The sequence below is a fragment of the Ranitomeya variabilis genome, chromosome 1, assembly GCF_051348905.1.
Source record: "Ranitomeya variabilis isolate aRanVar5 chromosome 1, aRanVar5.hap1, whole genome shotgun sequence".
NCBI lineage: Eukaryota > Metazoa > Chordata > Amphibia > Anura > Dendrobatidae > Ranitomeya > Ranitomeya variabilis.
This window is the reverse complement of record NC_135232.1, coordinates 391,346,806-391,373,163: the sequence shown is the minus strand read 5'-3', so window position 1 is coordinate 391,373,163 and position 26,358 is coordinate 391,346,806. Positions and strand designations below refer to the sequence as shown.

Genomic DNA, 26,358 nt, shown 5'->3' with positions numbered 1-26,358 from the left:
TGGATACAACGCTAACGTAACTAATACCATGAGTGGAAGTAAAGTGTATAGGTTAGTCGTCCACCATGAACAGCCAGAAAAATAGTTAGATCGTATTACCTTCAGACATGGTGCGGATGGTGTGCCTCCTGACGAAGCCGAGGACGGTGAAACGCGCGTCGAGGCTTCTGTGTGGTTCACCGGCGTTCTAGCACACCATCCGCACCATGTCTGAAGGTAATACGATCTAACTATTTTTCTGGCTGTTCATGGTGGACGACTAACCTATACACTTTACTTCCACTCATGGTATTAGTTACGTTAGCGTTGTATCCAGCATGCTCCTAAGATCTCACTGTGAGTTATTACAGCCATTACCTATATAGCTTTGTACCTCTATCAGATAGATACGAAATTGTGGCGCATACAATTTCATTGCGCCAAGTGCTGTCACGCCGGTGACCACACAGTTTTTTTCATTTTTTCCTTTTAATCGGCACATTACCATCGTATTGCCGACAGTCTTTGGTTGTCTTACTTCATCATGCACTTTATGTCTGTATATTTATATGTGTAATAAAACCATATATTTGCATTAATACCCCGTTCTTTTTCTCATTTGATCTTTTCCTCTTGGGCACCCATATGTTATTGGTATTATTGACTATTACTCACTCTTATGTATATATATAATAGCGATTTTGCCCATATTCAAGTGAGACTTTTTGGTTTTATGAGTTATATTTATGTTTGTTGGGCTATAAAACTGACAGATGAAAAACAGCCCTAATAAATCCTGTCACAAACCACTGGTTGTGCGATCACAAATTTACACTAGAGGGCGCTAGACTCGGGCAAGAAAAAAAAAATCCTGTCAGGCAGTGTGCATGAGGGAGAATACAATAAAGCTTAGTTTTACAGCTCACATTCCAGGCACTGCACAGTGCAGAGGACACATCAGTCATTGTTAATGTGCCACTCAGCTTTACCAAAACATACAGCGGTGCTTGAAAGTTTGCAAACTCTTCACAATTTTTCATATTCCTGCAGGAAAGATATATATCTTGGTACCGTGTTAGCCAGTAGATAGAAAAATATTTAGAATTGAGAGTCCTCAGTGGTTGATATATTTTAATGGCTAACTGAAAAGATGGTAACAAATTGCAAGCGTTTGAGACTACTCAGGTCTCTTCAGAGAGACCTGAGTAGCCTGTACAGCTTGGAAATTGTTATCATGATTTCAGTTAGCCATTAAAAGATATCAACCACCGAGGACTCGCAATTCTAAATATTGTTCATATTCCTGCAGAAATTTAACCTAAAAAGTCCTAAAAATAGATAAAGAGAACTAAATCAATCAAATCAGATAAAAATATTACACTTTGTCATTTTTATTTTAGGAAAATAATCCAATATCATATGTCTGTGAGTGTCAAAAGTATGTGAACCTTTGCTGTCTGTATCTTGTGTGATCCCTCTTGTGCAGCAATAACTGCATCTAAAAATTTTCAGTAATTATTGATAAGTCCTGTACGTTGGACTGGAGGAATTTTAGCCAATTCCTCCATACAAAACAGCATCAATTCTTCTCACGTTGATGGGTTTTCTCCCAAGAATTGGTCCATCCACATTTCTGTGAGGTAAAGCGGTAAATTGCAATTACCGCCGTATGTTCCACCTTATAATAATGCCTTTTATCATTGCAGGAAGAACATCAAGAAATGAGGGTATATTTAGGTGGATGCCATTTATTAGTTATCAATTATAGGCCGAGTTTCAGTAACAACCAGTATTGTGGATGGGGCTCTAGGATTAACCCATGCAAGCACCCAGATTATGCGGCGTTCCCTCCACAGACCTTTAGAGGTCTTTCTTTTCTCATGCAGTAGTGCTTGCAGCTGTGAGTCATTGCTGGCGGATCTGCCTGTGGCCTTGTGAGCCGCACACAATGTATAATATGGGCTCTGTATGTCTGCAGTACACTGGCTTTCTGTATGAGAATGCAATGCTTAGTGGAAGGAAGCAATGAAGCAGGGAGGGGGTTTGGGCCAGTCAGGAGGAGCCTGCTGGAGTAGCAGTGCAATTCTGTATGTGTGTATGTGTGTGAGCCACCATCAGACAGGCGGGGGCGGCTCAGTGTCACAGCGAATGTAGGCATATTATGTAGTGAACAACACATTGCATGCAGGAACTGTGCGTCTCGGAGACTGGCTCTTATTGCACACAGAAAACTGTCGCATTTTGGTTTTATGTGACAGAAGGGAGGACAGATCATGGATTTGACATGTTGACAGAATCCCAGCACTTAGCGGACCATATCATCAATAAGGTGAGCGCCAAGTTTGGCACATTATTGCCTGGTGAGATGCTAATAGTGGGCTTCTTCTTCCCCTTTCCGCTCCTATCATTTTCACTATGAACATACAATTTCACCTTTAATGGCATTTGTAGTTGTGCTGGTTATCATTACAACCTTCATCTCTGCCAATCTGACACAATTTGTCATGTTTATTGGACTTGTTTGCTACCTTATGTTGTATGTTGTTATACGTATGTTATGTGGTGTAAACCCTGTTTGCACCTTTTTCACATGTACAGCACCCTGGAATTAATAGCGCTTAGAATTAATAATAATGATAATATATTTATCACATATATATACATATATCTGTATATATATACATAAATATACGTATGTGTGTGTACATATGCATTACTTTAGCTTTGGATAACTAATTCTCTGTGTGCCCTAACTTCATATGTAAGTTTATATTCCAGTGCGTTACTCAATTAGTCCTTAATCTAGAAAACGGCAGTTTACATTTCTTAGTGGCATCACATTGAGAACATATATGGAAACATGTCATGTTTTACATTTGTGTACCCTTGACATATGAATGCTGAATTTCTCTTTCCTGTTTACCTTCTCATCTCATTCCTCATCCATCTCTTAAAACCCCCCACAGTGGTCTCCTCTTCTCCGTCACCCCCCTTTGCAGGTCCACCTCCTTTGCCTGCCTACCTTGGCACACAGTGTACTGTGCACAAGATGTTTGTCCTTGCGCTAACAATTACTGTATATTGTGCTTGGACTTTGACGTTTTCTGCTGTGCAGAAGGTGTGATTTAGTAGATTGTGTGACTGAATCGACTTTTACTCTACGGGTGTGCAGACTTCCAGCAGGATCTAATATATATGCCACAGTACTATGTGAGCAGCATCTAAATCTGCAGAAAATGTCTGGATGTCAGACACCAAGTCTTGTTTATTTCACACGACAGACACCGACTCTTAGCACATTGTAATGACGGATGTATATATAGTGAGACTTGCACTTGACGCTGAATTGTAAATGTTTTGTCATAAAAATCTGGCCTTATAAGAGTGGAATTATAATGTAGCATCATATTTTCTATCAATGGCCTATAGTATGTGAAGAAATGACATTCATTTCTATAATAAACCTCAATGATGCACCTCAGTGGTTTGTGTGGGCCTCAAGGCTAGGAAGCACCCTTGTACTTCTGCATATCGCTCCCATGTGGGCACATAATAGCTCCCTTACCTGCTTCCCAATAAGTTGATTTACAGATGCTTGCTCTGAAATAGTAAAATAAAGGCTAATAATACAGCACATTGTAGATACACAGAGTATTCACGCTATTTGAGATGCATATGTACCAGGTGCAGACTCAGACAGCGGAGGACCCCTGTGCAAGAACAATATATGGGCTCTTTGCAGTCCAAACTCATAAAAATACATAATTCCACCTGCTCTAGAGGTACAAGCAGGAGTGGACTGGCCATCTGACAATTCTGGCAAATGCCAGAAGGGCCTGTCTGGTCATGGGCTGCCTTGCCTGCTACGTTGTTAACAGAATTGGTATTCTTAAGATACCCATACTGTTAAGAATTGTGATGGAGCACAAAGTTGCTGACTCCGTCACTTACCCCAACAGGCCATGGAAATCATTTAACATATTGGTCTTGTAGAAAATCTTCCTTTCCTCCATCCAGGGTAATATTAGTAATATATCCCATCTGGTTCATGGGGATGGGGACAACATGGGTCTGACTGATTTCAAATGCCAGGACGGAATTTCAGCCCCAGTCCATACCTGGGTACAAGTGGGCCCTCTTACTACTTGGGCTCCTGTCCGGCTGCACATGTTGCACCAATGATATGTCTCCTCGTGATATGTACAAGAGTGCACACACTAAGATAATGTCTTTATTTCAAGGTTTGGAATTTTCTTCAATACATTTAGAATAAGTTTTTACAGATTTTGAGATATTTATGCTTGAAGGAGCACATATGTCACTTCACAGCAATACATACTAGCATAGAAGGAACAGCCCTTATTGTTATTAACTTTCTAGGCCATTTTAGATTACGAAACCCAGGGTTTTACTGTAGAACATAAAGTATGTTGACTGATTTGCAGCCTTCTTCTGGCTGTCCTTCTGGGATAAAGGTTGCTAGCAAGGTTATTATGTCTGTTTACCTGACGCTGAATGGTGTAAGCCTTGAAACTAAAGGTAAGAAGATACATACATGAGTATAAGTGTAAAACCTTCCTTCATTATGCCAAACCTATAAATCCAATATGTTAATCTGTGCACTACGTATTTCAATTACATAATGTAGAGTATATAGTGTTACCATAGTTCAAAATCCACATATTCATTGCTCACGTATAACGTAGCATGCTCAGAGTGCAGTTGTAATTTTATGTGTATTCTAGTAGCAATGCAGTCACGCAACCTACCTGTACATGTATTTCATCTTGCTATAGTATATACTTGGGAATAAGTGATTGCCTCCATATTATCTGAGCACTCATCCCATCTGTCTGAGGATGTTTTTGATTAGAGTTGAATCCTACCTATATGTTAATTTGTAAGTTTTAGTCTAAAAGCATAGTTTCACAACTACAAAGATTGCCTTGCAATTGGCCGATGGAGACTCCAATTCAGCCAAACTTTGTACTAAATATCTTTGTTTTTTTAAGTACAGTCTATATAGCAGTAATGTAGTTAACATTTCGTCTATATGATGTCCACATATACGGTTGTATTCGTTTGTTTCCATGCTACACCTCTTATGGTAAGGTCATACAAAGGTTTTCCAAGTTGGGAAGTTGTATTTCTACAATAGACTTTTAGTTGAGCTTACTCTGTCTCTGGGTTTTACTTAGTCTCTCACCTTGCCAAATCAGATCTCATATTTTGCACTGATGAGGGGCAATACCCCGAAACATGATGTTTGCAATTGGGATTCTCATTTGGCTTTTATGCTAAGTCATATTGCAAGGCTTGTTAAAGGGTCTATATTGACTTGTAGGATTTCTACTTCCAATAGATGGCACTTAAGTTCAAGTCCTCTTCCTCTTTGAAGAGACAATTTGCATATTTCTGTCTATGGGGGAAATTCACATGGAAGCTGCTTTTATAAGTGACAAGTCACTTACTGATTCCGTTTCAATACCGCAATGGATGATTGCCACCATCATGTCAATGTCAACACACCTGTCCCATTGGCAGTAAAAGGAGTCTCTTTGTGGTCTCTTTTTGGTGCTCAATACTCACCCGTATTCGCATGTAAAAACAACTGACTATTCACATAAGATATTTACCTGCAGATCAGTTGCAGATCCAGCTAGAGAAAGCAAATCGACTCTCAGGACTTTGGTGAATCAGCCAGGTTAGTATTCCATGGCAGCTAGACTGGAAACGTATACTCCTAACTGTCGATATCTCCAGCTCCTCTTTTGACTAAATGGCTGGCGCAGCATCATTGTTAAGATATGATGCATACTAGATGTTGCGCCATGTTAGCTAATCAAGAGGGCCAGGAACACTGACAAATAAGTGATGGTTAACAGGGTTGCCATCCGTTGGCCATGGTATACTAACCAGGCTACTGGTCCAAAGTTCTGAGAATTAATTCACTCATCACAAGATCCAGAACATATTAGCGGTATCTATTGCTATTCTTATGTGAATGATCACCACAGAAATCCCAGCAGTACTCTCTAAAGTTAGCTGAATCTGCAAATGACCTGCAGAAAATTATCTATATCCAATTGTAAACGCGTATCATTTACGAAATGGGACCTCACACATAAGATAGTTGTCGACCATCTTCCAACTCCCCTATGCACATGAACCCTTTGCTGAGTGTTCTTAAATGAGGAGAGGAATAGAAGCCTCTGACAGGAATGATGTGGCAGGTGCTTATCTTCCATGACAAAGGATTGGGAGATAACATTTCATTGATCAATCCTTTTCTCCCCTGACATCTGTCTGGGAAGACTCAAGAGATCTACATACACACCCCAGAATCAACTGGTTCCACAAAATTGAAGGGTTTGTCAAACTTTTATATAATGTGTACGGAGATCTTAATTGAGGTAAATTAAGATTATGCCAGCATTCCCCTGAGATGGCTGCTTTTGGAAAAGGCTTCCAGGAGCTGGACATAGATGATCTCCAAGGCATCTGTCTTTAAAAAAAGGATAGTCTTTTTGAGACAAATTCTTTAATTAGTACTCAACAGATTCATTACCTATCAATTAAACCCGGGATTTCCATTTATTAGGCCTCTACTGATAAATGCTATACACCACATTAAAGGGTCACTTGATAGGCAGGAAACATACTAGCTTCAAAGCAATAGGTAAAGTATAATGAATGAATTATTCTGTTACAAGAGGTATTTTCATCCTTTATTGCTGACAATTTTTTTTTAACAAATCTTGCTGCTTCTGAGTTTTTACATCCTAATCAGTGTATGGAACTGATCACAATTTTTGTGCTTAAATTTGATGTATTTCTCAATAAAAGTGTAAAAATGTATTAAATTCTTATCATTGTACTTCAGTAATCATAGAAACATTTGACTAGAAGCTCTAAAAACAATGACGTGGTCTCAAAACTTTGAGCCCTAACTGTACAGTATATTGTGTTACGAAGCTCTGCCCAGCAAAACCTGTATAGCAAGATCTGGTGACATTTCTTGGTAGACAAATAGTGTGTGTAGATATAGACTAAACTGTGATGACCTCCTGTCTGGATAATTTAAGCAGCACTGGAATAAAGGTACCTTCACACGAAACGACATCGCTAGCGATCCGTGACGTTGCAGCGTCCTGGCTAGCGATATTGTTTCGTTTGACACGCAGCAGCGATCAGGATCCTGCTGTGATGTCGCTGGTTGCTGAATAAAGTCCAGAACTTTATTTGGTCGTCCGATCGCTGTGTATCGTTGTGTTTAAAAGCAAAAGCAACGATACCAGCGATGTTTTACACTGGTAACCAGGGTAAACATCGGGTTACCAAGCGCAGGGCCGCGCTTAGTAACCCAATGTTTACCCTGGTTACCAGCGTAAAAGTAAAAAAAACAAACAGTGCATGCTCACCTGCTCGTCCTCCAGCGTCTGCTTCCTGACACTGACTGAGCACCGGCCCTAAAGTGAAAGTGAAAGCACAGCGGTGACGTCACCGCTCTGCTGTTAGGGCCGGAGCTCAGTCAGTGTCAGGAAGCAGACGCTGGAGGACGAGCAGGTGAGCATGTACTGTTTGTTTTTTTTACTTTTACGCTGGTAACCAGGGTAAACATCGGGTTACTAAGCGCGGCCCTGCGCTTAGCAACCTGATGTTTACCCTGGTTACCCGGGGACCTCGGCATCGTTGGTCGCTGGAGAGCGGTCTGTGTGACAGCTCTCCAGCGATCAAACAGCGACGCTGCAGCGATCGGCATCGTTGTCGCTATCGCTGCAGCGTCGCTTCGTGTGAAGGTACCTTAACTGATGTGACATTTGTTTAAGTGTATAGTGGTTATCTGCTGAACAATTTAAGCCTAATCTTAAAAGTCAAGATTGATGTTTTACTCTAAAATGTGCAGTTTATTGCTACCTTATATTATTACAGATTAAAGTTTTCGTATGTTTACCAAAAGCTTAGAATAAGCTTATAAGTTTTAGGCATAAGACAAAAAAACAATGCCTTACTAATCCCCTTGCTATCTTGTGCCACTGTGTCATGGTACCCCGCCGATCTCTTATTCGAGCCTACAGCCTTTATGTTTCAGTTCTGACATGAGCCAATAACTGGCTACAGTTGACACCACTGACATAAATAGCAGAGACGGTGATCGCCTGCAGTGGTGACCTGTGTGTGTCAATATGTTATCTCTAGAGAACAGAATACAAAGACAGGTGGGGTGACTCAGGAAGCAACGACACAGGAGTAGCTGAGGATCAGTAAGGTGAATATTACTTGGTTTTGCTGAAAAATGTCAAGGGCATGACATTGAGATGTAGACAATCAATGCACAGTTTCATTACTGATAGCGTTTGAAGACAGCATGTCCCATCCCTCAATATAGCATATGTCTATGAATGGATAAATAGCATACCTAATTGTCGTATTTTCATTAATATTATATTGTGGATAATTTTATCACATAAAACATATCCCTATTTGGTAGAAAGAACAATCCCTTTTAGGCTGGCAAGGCTGGCAAGGATTAAGTGTAATGTTTCCTTTGGACTACTTTGTTACCATCCTTTCAGTTAGCCATTAAAAGGTATCAACCACTGAGGACTCTCAATCTAATATATAAAGCTGAATGTGTGTATGTGTGTGTGTATGTATGTATGTATGTATGTATGTATGTCCGGGATTGGCATCTGAACCGTCGCAGCTACAGCCACAAAATTTTGCACAGTCACACGTCTGGACCCCGAGAGCGTCATAGGCTATGTTGTGAGGTGAAATTTTAACCCCGCGCTTTCCAATTCACCAAACAATTTTGCCCCTATCTACATAATGGGGAAAAAGTGAAAGGAAAAGTGTTGGAGGCGTCGCAGCTACAGGCACAAAATTTTGCACAGTCACACGTCTGGACCCTGAGAGCGTCAAAGCTATGTTGTGAGGTGAAATTTTAACCCCGCGCTTTCCAATTCACCAAACAATTTTGCCCCTATCTATATAATGGGGAAAAAATGAAAGGAAAAGTGTTGGAGGCAAATTAACAGCTGCCAGATGTGAACAAAGGGGACTTAAAGAATGACAGCGATGGCGCCAAAGAGTATATACTGTACAGTTGCTAAGGTGGGGCCCCAACATGGGATAATCACCACACCACCACGGGGATATGAACACACACACAAAATGCACCACACACTACCACGTGCTCGAACACATATACCACCCTCAGCGCACATTTCACCACACATACACCAACCTCGCCACATAAAAGTAGAAACACAAAAGTCGCCGCTCAAAACTCGCCGCGCGCAAAACTCTCCACATGCAAAACTCGCCACACGTGCAAAACTCACCTCATGGAAAACTCGCCACACGCAAAACTTGCACACGCAGAAAAATTGCCACACGCAGAAAAATTGCCACATGCACAAAAGTTGCAACACATGCAAAAGTTGCCTCACACAAAACTTGCACATACTCAAAAGGCACCACACATAAAACTCGCCACGCGCAAAACTCGCCATGCGCAAAACTTGCTGCACACAACTTGCTACACTAACCTGTCACATGCAACTCGACACACAAAAAGTTGCTACACGCATGTCGCCACACAAAACTCATCTCACAAAAGTCCCTACATGCATGTCGCCACACGCAACTCAACACACACAACTTGACACACGAAACTCGCCCTAAAACACACACAAGTCTGGTATTATCCTTCAAAAATAAAAATCTGATTAATAAGCAGACAAACTACAAGAGCAACAAATGTACCATATAGGAATCTGGCAGCTGTCAGTCACATGACCAGTCTATTATGTGTATGTGTGAGCTAATATATACTGCCAGGGGGTGGGCTTACTGTTGGCTGGGGATTTATCAGGCTGCCATTTTAGCTTACAAATGCTGAGGTAAAAATACTGACCAAATAATGTGTGAACGAGGGCTAATACAGGAGGAGATGACATACAGCTATATACTATATACAGGAGGAGATGACACACAGGTATATACTATTTACAGGGGAGATGACACACAGGTATATACTATATACAGGAGGAGATGACACAGATATATACTATATACAGGAGAGATGACACACAGGTATATACTATATAGAGGAGGAGATGACATACAGGTACATACTACATACAGGAGGAGATGACATACAGGTATATACTATATACAGGAGGAGATGACACACAGGTATATACTATATACAGGAGCAGATTACCTACATGTATATAGTATATACAGGAGGAGATGACATACTGGTATATGCTATGCATAGGAGGAGATGACATACAGGAATATACTATATACAGGAGGAGATGACACACAGATATATACTATATATAGGTGAGATGACACACAGGTATATACTATATACAGGAGATTACATACAGGTATATCTAATATATAAAGCTGAATGTGTGTATGTATGTATGTGTGTATGTCCGGGATTGGCATCTGCACCGTCGCAGCTACAGCCACAAAATTTTGCACAGTCACACGTCTGGACCCGAGAGCGTCATAGGCTATGTTGTGAGGTGAAATTTTAACCCCGCGCGTTCCAATTCACCAAACAATTTTGCCCCTATCTACATAATGGGGAAAAAGTGAAGGGAAAAGTGTTGGAGGAAAATTGACAGCTGCCAGATGTGAACAATGAGGACTTAAAGAATGAGAGCGATGGCGACAAAGAGTATATACCATACAGTTGCTAAGGTGGGGCCCCGACATGGGATACTTACCACACACGGGGATATGAACACAAACACAAAATGCGCCACACACTACCACGTGCTTGAACACATATACCACCCTCAGCACACATTTCACCACACACACACCAACCTCGCCACATAAAAGTCGAAACACAAAAGTCACCACTCAAAACTCGCAACGCGCAAAACTCGCTACATGCAAAACTCGCCATATGCAAAACTAGGCTCACGCAAAACTCGCCACACGTGCAAAACTCACCTCATGGAAAACTCACCTCATGCAAAACTTGCACACACAGAAAAATTGCCACATGTACAAAAGTTGCACCACATGCAAAAGTTGCCTCACACAAAACTTGCACATACTCAAAACGCACCACACATAAAACTCGCCACGCGCAAAACTTGCCATGCACAAATCTTGCTGCACACAACTTGCTACACTAACCTGTCACATGCAACTCGACACACAAAATGTTGCTACACGCATGTCGCCACACAAAACTCATCTCACAAAAGTCGCTACATGCATGTCGCCACACGCAACTCAACACACACAACTTGACACATGAAACTCGCCCTAAAACACACACAAGTCTGGTATTGCCCTTCAAAAATAAAAATCTGATTAATAAGCAGACAAACTACAAGAGCAACAAATGTACCATATAGGAAATACGGCAGCTGTCAGTCACATGACCAGTCTATTATGTGTATGTGTGAGCTAATATATACTGCCAGGGGGGAGGGCTTCCTGTTGGCTGGGGATTTATCAGGCTGCCAATAGCAACCAATCACAGCTCAGCTTCTATTTTGCTACAGTTAATTAACCTGAGCTCTGATTGGTTAATATAGGCAACAAAGACATTCTCAGTATAACAAAGCAAATATATGTTGTGAAATGCTTCTATTAGCTTAGTTTTTGCCTTTTAATAATTACATTTCTATCTATTTGTTTTGTGGTTTTTGTGTGCAGAATAAATTTTTGTTAACACATTCTATTTTGCTAACAGCAGTCATTAACCCGGGCGAAGCCGGGTAGTACAGCTAGTTCTAAATATTTTTCCTTTGGACTAAGGCTTCTTTCACACTTCCATCTTCCAAATCTGCACAGGATCCGTCAAGACATTGAAATGATGGATCCTGTGCAGATTGTGGAAAACGTGTGCACTGGGCCCGTCTTTCTGACGGAGCCGTCGAGGCTATGTGCACCTGTTGTGTATGTGTTTTCGCAGCAGTTTTCCGCTGCAAAAACACATACACAACACAAACCAGGTTAAAAAAAAATTAAAAATCGCAGTATTGTCACCTACTGCTGCATAGGCAGCATCAATAGTAAAAAGAGAAAGAGAGCGAGCGAGAGAGAATTTCCCTGACGGGAAATTATTCCACGCATGCTCTCTTTGAAAAGGCGGGATCTGTCGCTGGATTCCTGCTTTTCACAGGCAGCGACGCATCCTGCGCCCTTAGGCTACTATTGTAGCCAGTGACGGGCAGCGCAGCGCAGGATGCGTCGCCGACCGATTTTACGATGTGCAGAAAAAACGTTCCTCTGAATGTTTTCTCTGCCCGACGTACCATTTTTTATGCAGGATCCAGTGAAAGATGGATGAAACGGATGGCCATCCATCACAATCCGTCGCTAATACAAGTCTATGGGTACTTTCACACTAGCGTCGTTCGACGCACGTCGCAATGCGTCGTTTTGGAGAAAGAACGCATCCTGCAAAGTTGCCCGCAGGATGCGGTTTTTCTCCATTTACTTTCATTAGCGACGCATTGCGACGGATTGCCACATGTCGCATCTGTCGTGCGACGGATGCATCGTGTTTTGGTGGACCGTCGGCACAAAAAAAATTCCATGTAACGTTATTTTGTGCGTCGTGTCCGCCATTTTTGACCGCGCATGTGCGGCCGAAACTCCGCCCTCTCCTCCCCGCAATTCACAATGGGTCAGCGGATGCATTGAAAAACTGCATCCGCTGCCCCCGTTGTGATTTTATTTCACAGTATGCGTCGGTACGTCAGCCCGACACACTGCGACAGGTCCGTACCGACGCTAGTGTGAAAGTACCCTATGAGAAAATGCTGGATCCAGCAAATTTTTTTGCAGGATCCTGCATTCTCAAAAAATGGCAGATTGTGACGGGAGCTGAAAGACGGAAGTGTGAAAGAGGCCTAAGACTAATTATGTTGATCCAGTAGACCATTACTCCAGCAAGAGATTTTCGGGTTCAGTCTAAATCCATTGTCTCCTTATCACATTCTATTAAATACAAGTCAGATTTTTTTGGCATCAAAGCAAACAATTGTTAGTGTCTCAGCCGTTAAGTATAAACAGCTACTATTATTATCCATAGAAAGTGATTTACAGTATCTGATATTGTATTTATATTTGGTTGAATGCTACTCAGGGACGTAACTAATTAGTATTCTTAGGTCTCCATAGCAAAGTTAGAAAGTCCCCACCACCATCTTGTCGACAGTAAACTGCATTGTATCAACGCAGATAGCAGCAGACAATTGTGTTTTTCTGTATATCAACTCTGCACAAAAATGGTGGACACAAAAGAGAAATGTTTCTATATATGTATTCTTATGTGTGTACATAGTAGGAGACCTGTCAGTCATGGGAAGCGGGGAGAAACCGACCCACATCAGACTAGTCAGTCAATATACATTGGGCAAGATTCATCATTTATAATTTTATTTGTCTTTTTTTTGTCTTGTGCTATTCATTGTTGTTCTGTGCGTAAAATTCTTCCAAATAGCTCATTGATTCAGACATTTTTCCACAAAATAAAAAATGCTCTAGATTTGTTTTTAACGTGTTTTGTGACTTAAGGTACCTTCACACTAAATGACTTTGCAACGATAACGATAGCGATCCGTGACGTTGCAGCATCCTGGATAGCGATATCGTTGTGTTTGACACGCAGCAGCGATCTGGATCCTGCTGTGATATCGCTGGTCGTTGTTGAAAGTCCAGAACTTTATTTGGTCGTCAGATCGGCGTGTATTGTCGTGTTTGACAGCAAAAGCAACGATGCCAGCAATGTTTTACAATGGTAACCAGGGTAAATATCGGGTTACTAAGCGCAGGGCCGCCCTTAGTAACCCGATATTTACCCTGGTTACCATTGCAAATGTAAAAAAAAACCAGTACATACTCACCTTCTGATGTCCATCATGTCCCTGGCCGTCTGCTTCCCGCACTGACTGTGAGCGCCGGCCGGCCGTAAAGCACAGCACAGCGGTGACGTCACCGCTGTGCTCTGCTTTTACTTTACGGCCGGCCAGTTTTTCGTGGCAAATTTAGGTGCCTCGGCTTATACTCAGGTCGGCTTATACTCGAGTATATATGGTATATATTTTCGGGAGTCGGTCCATTTTGTACGAACTCCACCTCCACCAAAATGAACACCGACTCCATGACTCCCGACTCCATAGCCCTAGTTACAGGAGCACTTTTGCACAAAAATGTTGTAATTTTTCAAAAAATCTCAATTGATGAATAGGCCACTCATCTGGAAACCCCAAACCCTGCTCATAACGGCAGACATGTACACATATATATATATATAAAGTCCAAAAAGCTGAAAAATAGCGGCACTACCCCAATCGGGTCAAAATCGCACATTTAACCACTGCGGGAACAACGATGGCTTCTGTGCTGCAAAACATCATATAACTGCGGGGTGCTCCTTCCAGAAAAACAGTCTTTTAAATACAAAAAATGTCCATAAGAAATAATGAGGGCACTCACCGCCTGCGATAGAAAATGGTTCCTTTATTGAAGATAAAACATCCAGATAACGGTCATGGCCGGGGGAGAGGCAACTCGTGCGAGCAGGGGTGGACTACGGCCGTTTCGCGCTGTCTTGCGCTTCTACGGGTCCACGTAGAAGCGCAAGACAGCGCGAAACGGCCGTAGTCCACCCCTGCTCGCACGAGTTGCCTCTCCCCCGGCCATGACCGTTATCTGGATGTTTTATCTTCAATAAAGGAACCATTTTCTATCGCAGGCGGTGAGTGCCCTCATTATTTCTTATGGACATTTTTTGTATATATATATATATATATATATATATATATATATATATATATAGTATTAAAAAAAGAGGTGTAGACTTTAAAAAGGTGTAAATGAAAAGAAGAATAAAGCACAAATCAAAAACAGGTAAACAACATTTTTTGCTGCTGCGGATTTTTCTGCAGAAACCAACAACAGAAATATCCCAGGGGAGCTTTCAATATATTATTATTATTAGATTCATAAGCTAGTGATAGATGTCCTTGTTTCATGCTATTATTTATAATGACAGTTAGTAACACACCCAGAGCATTGTGTGATGTGTAACTTCAGTATCATATGTCTTTGTTGTCGGTCACTGCTTAGCATCCTAACTGCCCATGCACTCTAATCTCTCCTTGTATGACAGCGTTACACACACATTACAAAATATCATTTCTCAGCTCCCCTCCTGCCACAGCTGAGTGTCACAGGTCATGGCACCTGCTTCTTTGCAGTTACTTTACTGCCTGTCATTTTGGAAAACTGCAATATTCTGATTTGCTGATGTAGAGAAGCGTCTTGCCTGCATGGACGTTAATTTCCCACTAAGCGTTGCTTTATTTGCAGCTAGCGTTTCCTAGGTACATAACACCGCTGCTAAATATTATTCCATATATTTATTTGGATCTTTTATGCTTTAGGTAAAATGAATTGTTATTTTTTTCCAAGGCACAATCTGTTCCAGCTCACGTAATATAGCTGCAGAAATTCCACAGTGAAGGCAACCATAAAAGCACTGTCAACTTGCATTTTGCTCAAGGCATTGAAAGTCTTGATATACTGCTCTGTCAGTGCACACGTGGCTTTAAACATCAGCATTTAACAGAGCTTGTGCTTAGTTTGGCTGCTTCTGCTAAAAGCCTTGCTCAACAAAATTATACTGAATCAATATTACGTTTCACAGAGTTTTTCTATTTTCTTACAAACTCTGAAAGCTATTGCCTCTTAGGGAAATTCTGCTTATGACTGTAGGTCTCTTCGTTTCTGTGCTCCACTGGTTTGGAGACTATGTACTTAACACTTAACAGTAGAAAATAAAAAAAATAAGCAATACTATCCCTTTGAATTCCCTCTTCTTCCTGCTCTGATGGTCTATGATCATCCTGTAGTTGTCACTGAATACTGGATGGATTGTCATTACTCATGTTATTGGTGAGGCCACCAAAATGGTGGCACTAAAGAGGTAGGACTTAGGGCATAAGCAATGCTTGCTTCTTTATTTAATAACATTCCCTACTCTTTCCCTACTCAAATCCCTTTAATAGATAAAATACAAACACATCTACATAGCAGTGTTATTTATGATTTTAAATAGGACTGTAGGTCAATCTACTGCTTATTGGATAGTTGTTAAAACTGGTGCAAAGGAAAGGGGATGTCCACAGGAATTTATCAGCTCCTAGGTCTCATTTTACAGCCCCCTTTTTAAAATAAAAGCTCCAATCTGACTGTTATTGTTAACTACTTCATTTTGAATTAATCTACATTACCAATTTTCCAAGTAACAATTTTGAAAGCTCTCCCTCGTTAAAGAAGAAAGACTAAAATGGTGCATTCTGAGAATGGATATGGCTTATTGGAAATAAAAATTCATGATCCTCTCTTCCCACAAGTGATTTTCACTACCATACATCCCACTATAGTTCAGAATTGTTCATATGTCTACATAAATCTGTCCTAAAACTACATCTAATTTTCAAAAAAGTGGATAAAAAGAGCCAAGTAAAACAAATGAGTCAAAAATATTAGACAATATCACACGTCTATGAACCTTTGCTTTTTACTAAATCCTTGTTTTTTTTTCTTTTCAAACATATCGCTTTTCATTTAAAGCATAAAGCTCTATTTTGGTCTCTTCCATCCACAAAACATTGTTCCAATATCCTTTTGCCATGTCCAGGCGAACTTTAGCAGACAGGCAGCAATGTTCTTTTTGGAGAGCAGTGACTTTCTCCTTGTTGTCCTTCCATGCACACCTTTGTTGTTCACTGTCCTCATGATGATGGACTCATAAACATTAACAACAGCTAATGAGAGCAAGGCCTTTAGTTGCTAATAAGGAACCTTGGGTTCCTTTATGACCTTGCAGACTACTTATGTGCATTGCTATGAAGTGATCTTTGATGGTTGACTTCTTCTGGGAAAATGGTATTGAATTTCCTCCATTTGTACACAAACTGACTGAATTGGTAGAGTTTAAATTCTTTAGAGATGTTTTTGTAATGTTTTGTAGTCTAATGAGCATCAACAACTCTTCTTCTGAGATTGTATATCATGATGAATGTCATTTCATTGACTTAAAACACCTTACTCTATTTTTCCATGAAAATTATGTGCTAATCTTAAAGGATCACACACTTTTGCTATTCACAGTCTTTTCATGTTGGATTATTTTCCTCATTTAAAAATGACAAAGTTTAATATTTTTGACCCATTTGTTTGATTTCGTTTTATCTACTTTTAAGGTCTTGTGTGAAAATGTTATGTAGTTTAGGTAAAATGTATGCAATATGTGTAAAATGTGACACAAAACATTGATAACCACATTGTTTTCCTTGCCATAATAACTGCATAACTTGTAATAAGTTGTGGAAGGCAACAGAATAAATTGTAGCTATGATCATTATTTGGCATGAATATAAGCATGTACTTTCTAGATATAGCAAGATTTTTATCATACAATTATTATATAATTTACGTAACTTTTGTGGCGTACATTAGGTAGAATTTGTCCAGTTGGTAGGGTTACACCCTGTTCAAATTCTGCCCACTTTTATAAAAGATGTCAGCGCTGGCCAAGACTGATGTAAAAACTCCAAGAGTCACACAATCTTTGAGCAACTTCGAGTTGCTCAAAAATTTTAAAACACTTCAAGAAGTTTTACTCCAGAATTCTGGAGAAAACTCTCTGATGAATCAAGGCTGCAGTCTGTAGGTCAAGACTCCCGGAAACCATAACAGTAAAGTCTGCAATATAATATGGCTCTTATAAACTTTCCACTGTGCCTGAAAAGTATTTCCCATTATATGTAGAGTATTGGCGCACTCAGGAGAAACAGCACAACAATCTATGAGGTCCATTTTTTCTTATTAGCCATTATAAAAATTTACAACTTGGGGATCAAACAACATTTTAGTGGTAAAAATGTAATTATTCTTTCTTCATCACCAGATGGTATAAAATGTTGTGGTGTCACCATGATCACTGCACCCCTAGATTAATAAATTGAAAGATATTGTTTTTAAAGTAGGGTCACTTACAGAAGGTTCTGCTATTCTGGCACCTCAAGAGCTCTGCCAATGTGACAGGGCACCTTCAAACCATTCCAGCAAAATCTGCACAACAATATGGCGCTCCTTCCCTTCTGAGCTTTGCACTGTGCCTCAAAAGTAGCTTTTGATCACATATGGGGTATTGATCAACTCAGGAGAAATTGCATAACAAACTGTTTTGGGCTAAAGCAACATTTTAGTGGAAAAAATAGTAATTTTCCATTTACTTCACATGTAAATCATGAAGGAATAAATGGTGCTATAATAATAAATAATAATAATTTACTTGGCCCAATGTTATACAATTCTCTAAATCGCCTTAAGTTTAAAAATGCTCACGTCTCACCTAGATGAATTTCTTGAGAGGTATAGCTTTCAAAATGAGGTCATTTGTGGGGGTTTCCACTGTTTAGGCACATCAAACGCTCTCCAAACGCAACATGGTATCTGCTATATATTTCATCCAAAGATCAAATGGTGATCCTTCTCTTCCGAGCCCTGCCATGCGCCCAAATACTAGTTTTCCACCACATATGGGGTATCTGCGTAGTGAGGAGAAATTGCACAACAAATTTTGCTGTCTATTTTTTCCTATTGCTCTTGTGAAAATAAAAAAATTGGGGCTAAAGCAAAATTTTGGGGGGAAAAATTATTTTTTATTTTCATGGCTCAACATTATAAAATTCTGTGAAGCACCTTTCGGTTCAAGGTGCTCACCACATAGCTAGATAAATTCCTTGAGGGAATGGGGTCACTTGTGGGGAGTTTCCACTGTTTAAGGAGATCAGGGGCTGTGCAAACTTGTCCGCTATCTATTCCAGACAATTTTGCATTCCAAAAGTCAAATGGTGCGCCTTTAAATTCCAAGCTGTGTCGTGTAGACTATCAGTAGTTTCCCACCACATATGGGGTATCTGTGTACTCAGGAGAAATTGCACAACAAAACATTCTCATGTTACACTTGTGAAAATGCAAAATTTGGGGCTAAAGCAACATTTTTGTGAGAAGTAAAATTTTCATTTTTTTCCTTCTTAATTGCTTTACTTCCTGTGAAGCACCTGAAGGGTTATTAAACGTATTGCATGTTGTTCCAAGCACTTTGAGATGTGCAATATTTAATGTGTTGTCAGTTTGGGTTATTTTCTGATACATAGGCCCTCAAAGCCACTTCAAATGGGATGTGGTCCCTAAAAAATTGGTTTTGTAAATGTTGGAAAAACAAGAAATTTCTGATCATCTTTTAACCCTTTTAACTTCATAACAAAAAAAATGTAAAAAATCATGCTGATGTAATGTAGACTCGTGATAAATGATATGCATTAACTGCTTTGTGTGGTATAACTATTTGATTTAAGGGCATAAAAATTAGTTAATTACGACATTTTCAAAATTTGTGCCAAAATGCTGATATTTTAACAAACAAACGCAAAAAATATCAACCTAAATTTACCACTAACACTACGTTCAATGTATCATGAAAAAACAGTCCCAGAATCACTGGGATCCGTTGAAACATTACAGTTATTGCCACATATAGTGACTGGTCAGAATTGTAAAATTTGGCCTAGTCAGAAATGTGAACGTAGGCCTGGGGGTGGAGAGTACGCCAAGACTATTTATGACTTTCTGCCAAATTCATGAAACGCATACAACATTTTTTGTATCTTGCGCCAAAAACAGCAACTAATACCACAAGACAAATAAGAAAAGTAACTTTTCTTTTTTCTCCCAGTATAATTTTCCTCATCCAGATTTATGAAATGCAACTTGTATCATTTTTTTCATTGCCTTGAGTAAGGTTTCCAGGGGACTTTTCAAGTTGATGCATTTTTAAGACAAACATGCGACTTATTTAAGGATGTTTTACTTTTTGTGCTGAAAAGTCCCCAAATCTAGCTGAAGACAAAAATAAAGGGTATTATTTATTTTGATTTTTCGAAGTGCGTGTGCCATTTTGAAGAATTTGACGCTAAAAAAGTTAGTGAGTAAAAGTTAAAAAAAGAAGATTGAGTTCAAGAAATTGCAAATGGTGTATCAGACCCTTAGATTTCCTATTGAGGCTGTGTTTAGCACACCGTGGCTGAGCACTTTTGCCCCTTTTAGTGATCAGTAGGAGTCTCAGCACCAGGATCCCGACCAAACAAAACTTCTGACATGTTTCAAGGGTACTTGTCATGGTTCCCAATGGCAAGGGAACGTAAGAAACATATAAATAACGAACGAGCTCTCGGGTGATGGAAACTCGAGTTGACCGTGAGCTAAATCTACCACACAACTAATAGTAGCCAGGGAGCATACCTACGGCTTCCTAAATGCCACGCGCCAGCCGGAGGACTAACTACACCTGGTAGAGGAAGAAACAGACCTGGCTTACCTCTAGGGAAATACCCCAAAAGATGATAGCAGCCCCCCACATGTAATAACGGTGAATTAAGAGGAAAAGACATACACAGTATGAAAGTAGATTTAGCAAAGAGAGGTCCACTTACTAGATAGCAGAAGGATACAAAAGAGGACTTCACGGTCAACTGAAAACCCTTTCAAAAACCATCCTGAAATTACTTTAAGACTCCTGTGTCAACTCATGACACAGGAGTGGCAATTTCAGCCCGCAAGAGCTTCCAGCTACAGAGAATTACAAAAACTGCAAACTGGACAAAAGATACAAAACAAAAGGACAAAGTCCACTTAGCTGATCAGCAGACTAGTAGCAGGAACATGCAACCGAAGGCTCTGGTTACAATGATGACCGGCAAGGAAATGACTGGAGAGCAAGGCTAAATAGGAAACTCCCAAACGCTGATGGAAGCAGGTGAACAGAAGCAGCAAAGTGCAAACAAGTCACCAATACCACCAGCAACCACCAGGGGAGCCCAAAAAGCGGATACACAACAGGTACTGTTAACCATGCTTTTCTATATCAAAGCATAATAACAAAGTACAAGCATAACATTTCCATTGGCAAATATTTCGAATTGATCTACCGTATTTTTCGGCCCATAAGACACACCCAAATTTTTAGAAGGAAAATGGGGAAAAAAATTAATGAGTCAAATGGGGGTCATCTTACAGTCCTGATTTCAGCTTACCTTGGGGATCAGCAGCTCTGGTGGAGCGGAGTCACAGGGGGTGTTTGGTGGTTCGGTGATGATATGACCCAAACTGGTGAGGCAGCACTGGTGGTGCTCGGTGGTGCGGGGGTTCTGCCGACATTTTGTGAAAGCCTGAAGCCCCTGCACATCCATTACCGCGATGCGGTGGTCTTCTGGAAATCCCATCCCAAGGCTGGTGTGCAGGTTCGGCGGTGCTCGGTGGTGCGGGGACTGCCAAAATTTCAACCTGCACATGCGCCTCCTCCATCCGGTGGCCATTTTACCGGAGGTGCAGATTGAGGTCTCGGCAACGAGATCTCGTCTCCTGAGATCTCAATCTACGCATGCGCAGCCTTCGTCCGGCGGCCATTTTGCCACAGTGTTGAGGCAATGAAAGTGCGGGGTTCTTGGCTTTCACAAAATGTCGCCGAAGCCCCCACACCATCGGGGACCGCCGAACCTGCTGAACCTGCTGCACCAGGTTGGGAGTTACATCTTCACCCTGCAGCATCAGACCACGAAGAATCGCCCGACTCCTGCTGCCACCTCGCTAATTGTAAGTACGGTACATTCCAACTATAAGACGCACCCCCGTTTCCCAAAAAATTTTGGGGAAAAAAGTGTGTCTTATAGTCCGAAAAATACTTTACTTATTTTCCAGAAATACATCAGGAATATACCATAAAAAAAAGCTTTAGTATTATAGAAACTAATCATTTCTATTTGTCAGTGTGTAACAGGACTTAGGAAATGTGTCAGCATTGTTCAGTGCTGAACTGAATGTCAGATCCTGTGCTTTAATTACAGAAGAGTCAAGACTTTATATTACAGTTCACAATGTCCATTGCAATCCATTAGATGCTACTATGTGACCTTTACGTTGTGGGTTAATGTGGCAACTCATCATCTGTAGTGGGAGAAAAAGAAAGCACTTCTCATGGGAACTATTGTTATTTTATAGACTGCTTATAAAACAACCATCGTGAGCTTGGTAGCACTGGCCTAGTTATTTTTCTGAGGAAACAGCTATCTCTTTTATTTTTTATAGGTTTGTAGCTTTATAACAAAACAGAGTCTGAGTCAAATACCATAAGCAATATTCAGCACGGTAGAAATATTCCATTACCGAATTTATTAGCAGCTTTCTGATTAGTGCTTCCTCATTTACTGTGGCATACAAGAAAGTGTATTTAGTGCCCTATTACTACGCAATAGTATAAAAGTAAAATTGTATGTTTTTACTTAGCTGTTTTTTTTCTTTTGTTTTTCCCCAAAAAATTTTTTATAATTATCTCTGCTGGGATATTCTCCTCTTCTCAAAATGTTTTCTAATGGAGGAGTATGTGGCCATACCTGTCCATCAGCCTCTTCCAACTGAAAAACAGTGTTCCTGTGAGCAGTATCTTTAAGTTGGAGGCGGCTGATGGACAGGTCTGATCACATGCTCCTCCACCAGCAGCTATTTCGATAAAGAGGTGAGCTATGATGTATATCAGCAGGCAATGCTTCACAAAGAAGGAGAACCTGTAATACCTACCGTATATATTATATGGTGCCAAAAACTCATGTCTCCAACACATTTGATAAAATAAAGTTAAAATGAACAATTATTCAAGGGGTTTAAAAATTATAAAGATAGGTAGCTACAATATGAGATAAGGCCCAACCTTATTGATCTATTAAAGATTCCAAGTACGCCAAAAGCAAATATGAGGGTAATCAAATAGGCCAAGTGTCATTTAAAATTGGTAAGGGGCAAACAGCATGTCATGTTCTGAGTGCCAAAACCTGGCTCCATAATTAGAAGAGGCCTAGATTGACCTTAGCGCTGCACTTGCTTTCTTCTACTTGCGTCACTATTGGTACAAAAGTATTGGTAAAGGGATCACTGATTTCTGTGCTGCAGATCTAGCAGTCCTCTGAATGCTGAGTCCCGTATAACTCACACCGCTGATTGCCAGCTTTCTGCATACACTGAAAATTGATAGAAAGCTGATATTCAGTGTTGGGGGAGAGTTCACAATTGATTATGATGTCCAAGACACCCAGTGATAACCTCCTGCTGATAAAACACTGTTGTTTTATTGAAAAAGGGAAACATTACTGGAATCAGGTTCTCAGTCCCTACATCCTGCTGCTCTCATATTACATGGCAAAATCCTGCTGACAGATTGCCTTTAACAGATAAAGGCAATGCTAATGTAATTGATGCATTGTAATATGTGAAAAAGAATATGTCAGTAGTGAAGCCAGTTATTGTGCATATGTAAATCGATAGCAGACGTGAGAGGTGATTGTTACCCAAGAATGGAATCTTTCTCAAGTTTCATTATCTGCAGTACAATCCACACATTTTCAAGGCATTTTTATATTGAGCAACTGGTAAATAATTGTTAACCATTTTCCAAGGAAACAGTTCATCAATTCGTGTGTAATACTTAAAGATTTCATTACATTTGGCCAGAAACATTAGAATACATCCTGGCTGATACTTTGTATACACTAAAGATTAGAGTGGTTGTCCGAAACTAATATATTGATGACTTATGCGTAGGGTAAGTCATTAAAATGAGATTGGAGGGTGTGGGACACCCGATACACCCACCAACAGCTGAAGTCAGTTCTGGCAGTGGTCTGATGTTAGTAACGTACATGTGAAATACCGCAGCTCAGTACATTGTTAGTGGTCACTGCCGAGCAGTGCAGCTTTACTCCCATTCATTTCCATTCACTCCCATTCAAAGGGAGACAGAGTACAGGACAGGACAGCAGAGGCTGCTGTGGTGTTCTGTTCAGTACAGTGCTAATGTCCAGCCGCTGCCAGAGCAAATATCAGTTGAACAGTGGCACTGATTGGTGTCTAACCTCCACTGATCTTTTATTGATGACCTATCACCTTTGGATAGGTGATCAATATGTTAGTCCCATAAAACCCCTCTAAACTCCACTTTTTGGCACTATTATAGTGCTTCAATTGCTGCAAATAATGAAAGTCATAAATTGTCTTTTTAATCACAGTCAATATATAGTCATTGTAAACAGGCATGTTAAACTTTGTTACTTTACACGTGGGCCCTTGAACTTAATCTTAGAGGGGTGGTCCCAAAATTATATTGATTTTCATACTAAAATTCTCTATTTATTATAATAATATAATAGTTTTTCGAATATGGTTTGACTAAAGAGTCTCTACCCTCTCCTCTCTAATCTGCTTTTTTTTGTAACCTATGTTCATTCTGTTGACACTTCGTTTCAGAATCCCCAGTGCATGCTGGGATACATTATATGAGGGGGCAGAGGCTGCAGTCACTCTGACAGCCTCTGTCCCAACTCTGAATCAAGGGGTCATCAGCGACATTCGTTTCAGGGGCTGGGCTAGTCTCTGCTTTGCTGTGTTGCTTGTCAATTCCGACATATGCTCAGTGTAAGCTCAACCAGACGAGGACACAGGATCAGTGACAGTGCGCTCCCTCACCGGCTCTAATGAGAAGTGAGGGATAAAGAGGGAGCTCCTACACTCTTTTAACCATTTATATGATATAGTCATTATTGACAGCAGCATCTAAGGGGTTAAACAGATATGGACGGTGCCAACACTGATCGTGGCTGATGCAGCAAGTTGTCAGCTTTAGTATACAGCCGACAGCTGCTAGATTGTCACCTGTATAGGCATGCTATTCTCTTACATCTCAGCTCAGTAAAAAGATGTATTGGGGGTCATTAAGGGGTTAAAAAGATTATGTCTCTCTTTCTTTCTGGAGGACTAAGCATGCCCATTCATTATACTATAATGGCCAATTGATAGCAATGTTCACTATGTCTTGCTTCATTTCCACTGTCGTGGTGGCTGCAGATCACTTACTACCTGTTTCCCACTAAAAGTATGTTTACACAATGTCCTTTTCAGGCCCTTTCTGCCTGGAATTCCCTCTGAAAAAACACCACAAATCCACTACAAAAAATGAAAATAATGTACAGCAATGTAAAATGACATAGCTGTGCACATTTTCAGTCTTGTTGTACCTTTATTAACTGATTTAGGGTTCTTAAACCATGAAGAGATAAAAACAAGTAACATGTTCATCTTTAGGTCTCTGTTCGAAAGCCACACGATCTTTGAAAGTATAAAGAAAAGACTGGCGGTGGAGTATCTGCAAAGAACAATGGCATAACCAACAGCAAAGCTGCTTCAAGAAAAAGACAACCAGCAAAAAACCTTGGCAGCTCTGCTACTCTGACTCCATAACAAGGCTGTAAGTGTGGGGCTCTTGAAACACCGCTTCTATAGATGTATCCATGTACCAGTACTCACACAAAGAGGTTTCATCAGATAACTTACCTTGATTTGCAGAGATGTCTTTTCAAGCTGAATTCTTGTAGTTATGCATAATTATAGTAGGTAAAAAAGACTATGGTGAATCAGAGATGCAACGACATGTGCTTCATAACATGGCTAACTTACACACATACACAGGTAGAAAAAGAAGGAAAGGGATACTGACATCACAGCTAGGGAGGCAAACATGGAGAGAGCGAGGGCAAATTTCTAAAAGGCAAATCTTATTGCATAGCAGCGCAAAAGCAACAATACAATACAATTCCAAAGTTGTGGGACATGACATCTGCCATCAAAATTAAAACATTGTGTACACATACCCCTAGATTACAACTAATCACTGAGGTTACCCGCACTGTGACATTGTGTGATAATTAGCAAATTTTGGGGAGTTTCTCTTTAACAAAAGTGATTGTCCAAAACAATATAACCCCATAGCCCTTCAATGTGATTTCCAGGATTTCACGCATGGTTCCATGGATTGTTCTTTGGTTACATATTTGTTCTTTCCATCATGAAAAAGATGGGTAATTAAGTCAATATAATTAATTTTTTACTACGTATTCTGCCAATTAAGAGTGTCAAGTGATTACTGTGTAAAGACCCTACCAAACATTTTTCTATGTCAGTTTTGTGGACAATATGAACATGACATAGAGAAATAGGGCAAGGGATTAACTGAAGTATGTTCAGGTTGGATATATAAAGTAGGAGTATCTGGCCAAGGATTTACTCAGCGATCTTTGGTTAGGATCTGAAAAGTATTAAGATGGTGAGATATATACCTGACTGGGAATGGAAAATCTTTCTAGTGAGCATCATACTTTCCAGGGTAATACATTGTTCCAGCATTCGAGTATGTGCACACAACGCCTTTAT

General features: G+C 40.3%; 1 protein-coding gene across 5 annotated transcripts in view; it reads left to right on the top strand.

Moving 5' to 3' along the window:
* Window positions 1-2,024: 2,024 nt before the first annotated feature.
* Window positions 2,025-26,358, top strand: part of PIP5K1B (phosphatidylinositol-4-phosphate 5-kinase type 1 beta) — a 166,688-nt gene continuing 142,354 nt past the window's right edge. For 2 of the 5 annotated variants that reach the window (XM_077249077.1, XM_077249075.1), the window contains exons 1-2: window positions 2,025-2,308; window positions 25,234-25,396. The gene's annotated coding sequence lies outside the window, so the exon portion shown is untranslated. The remainder of the gene's footprint in view (window positions 2,309-25,233; window positions 25,397-26,358) is intronic. The other 3 variants (XM_077249080.1, XM_077249078.1, XM_077249076.1) reach the window with 3 other exon arrangements.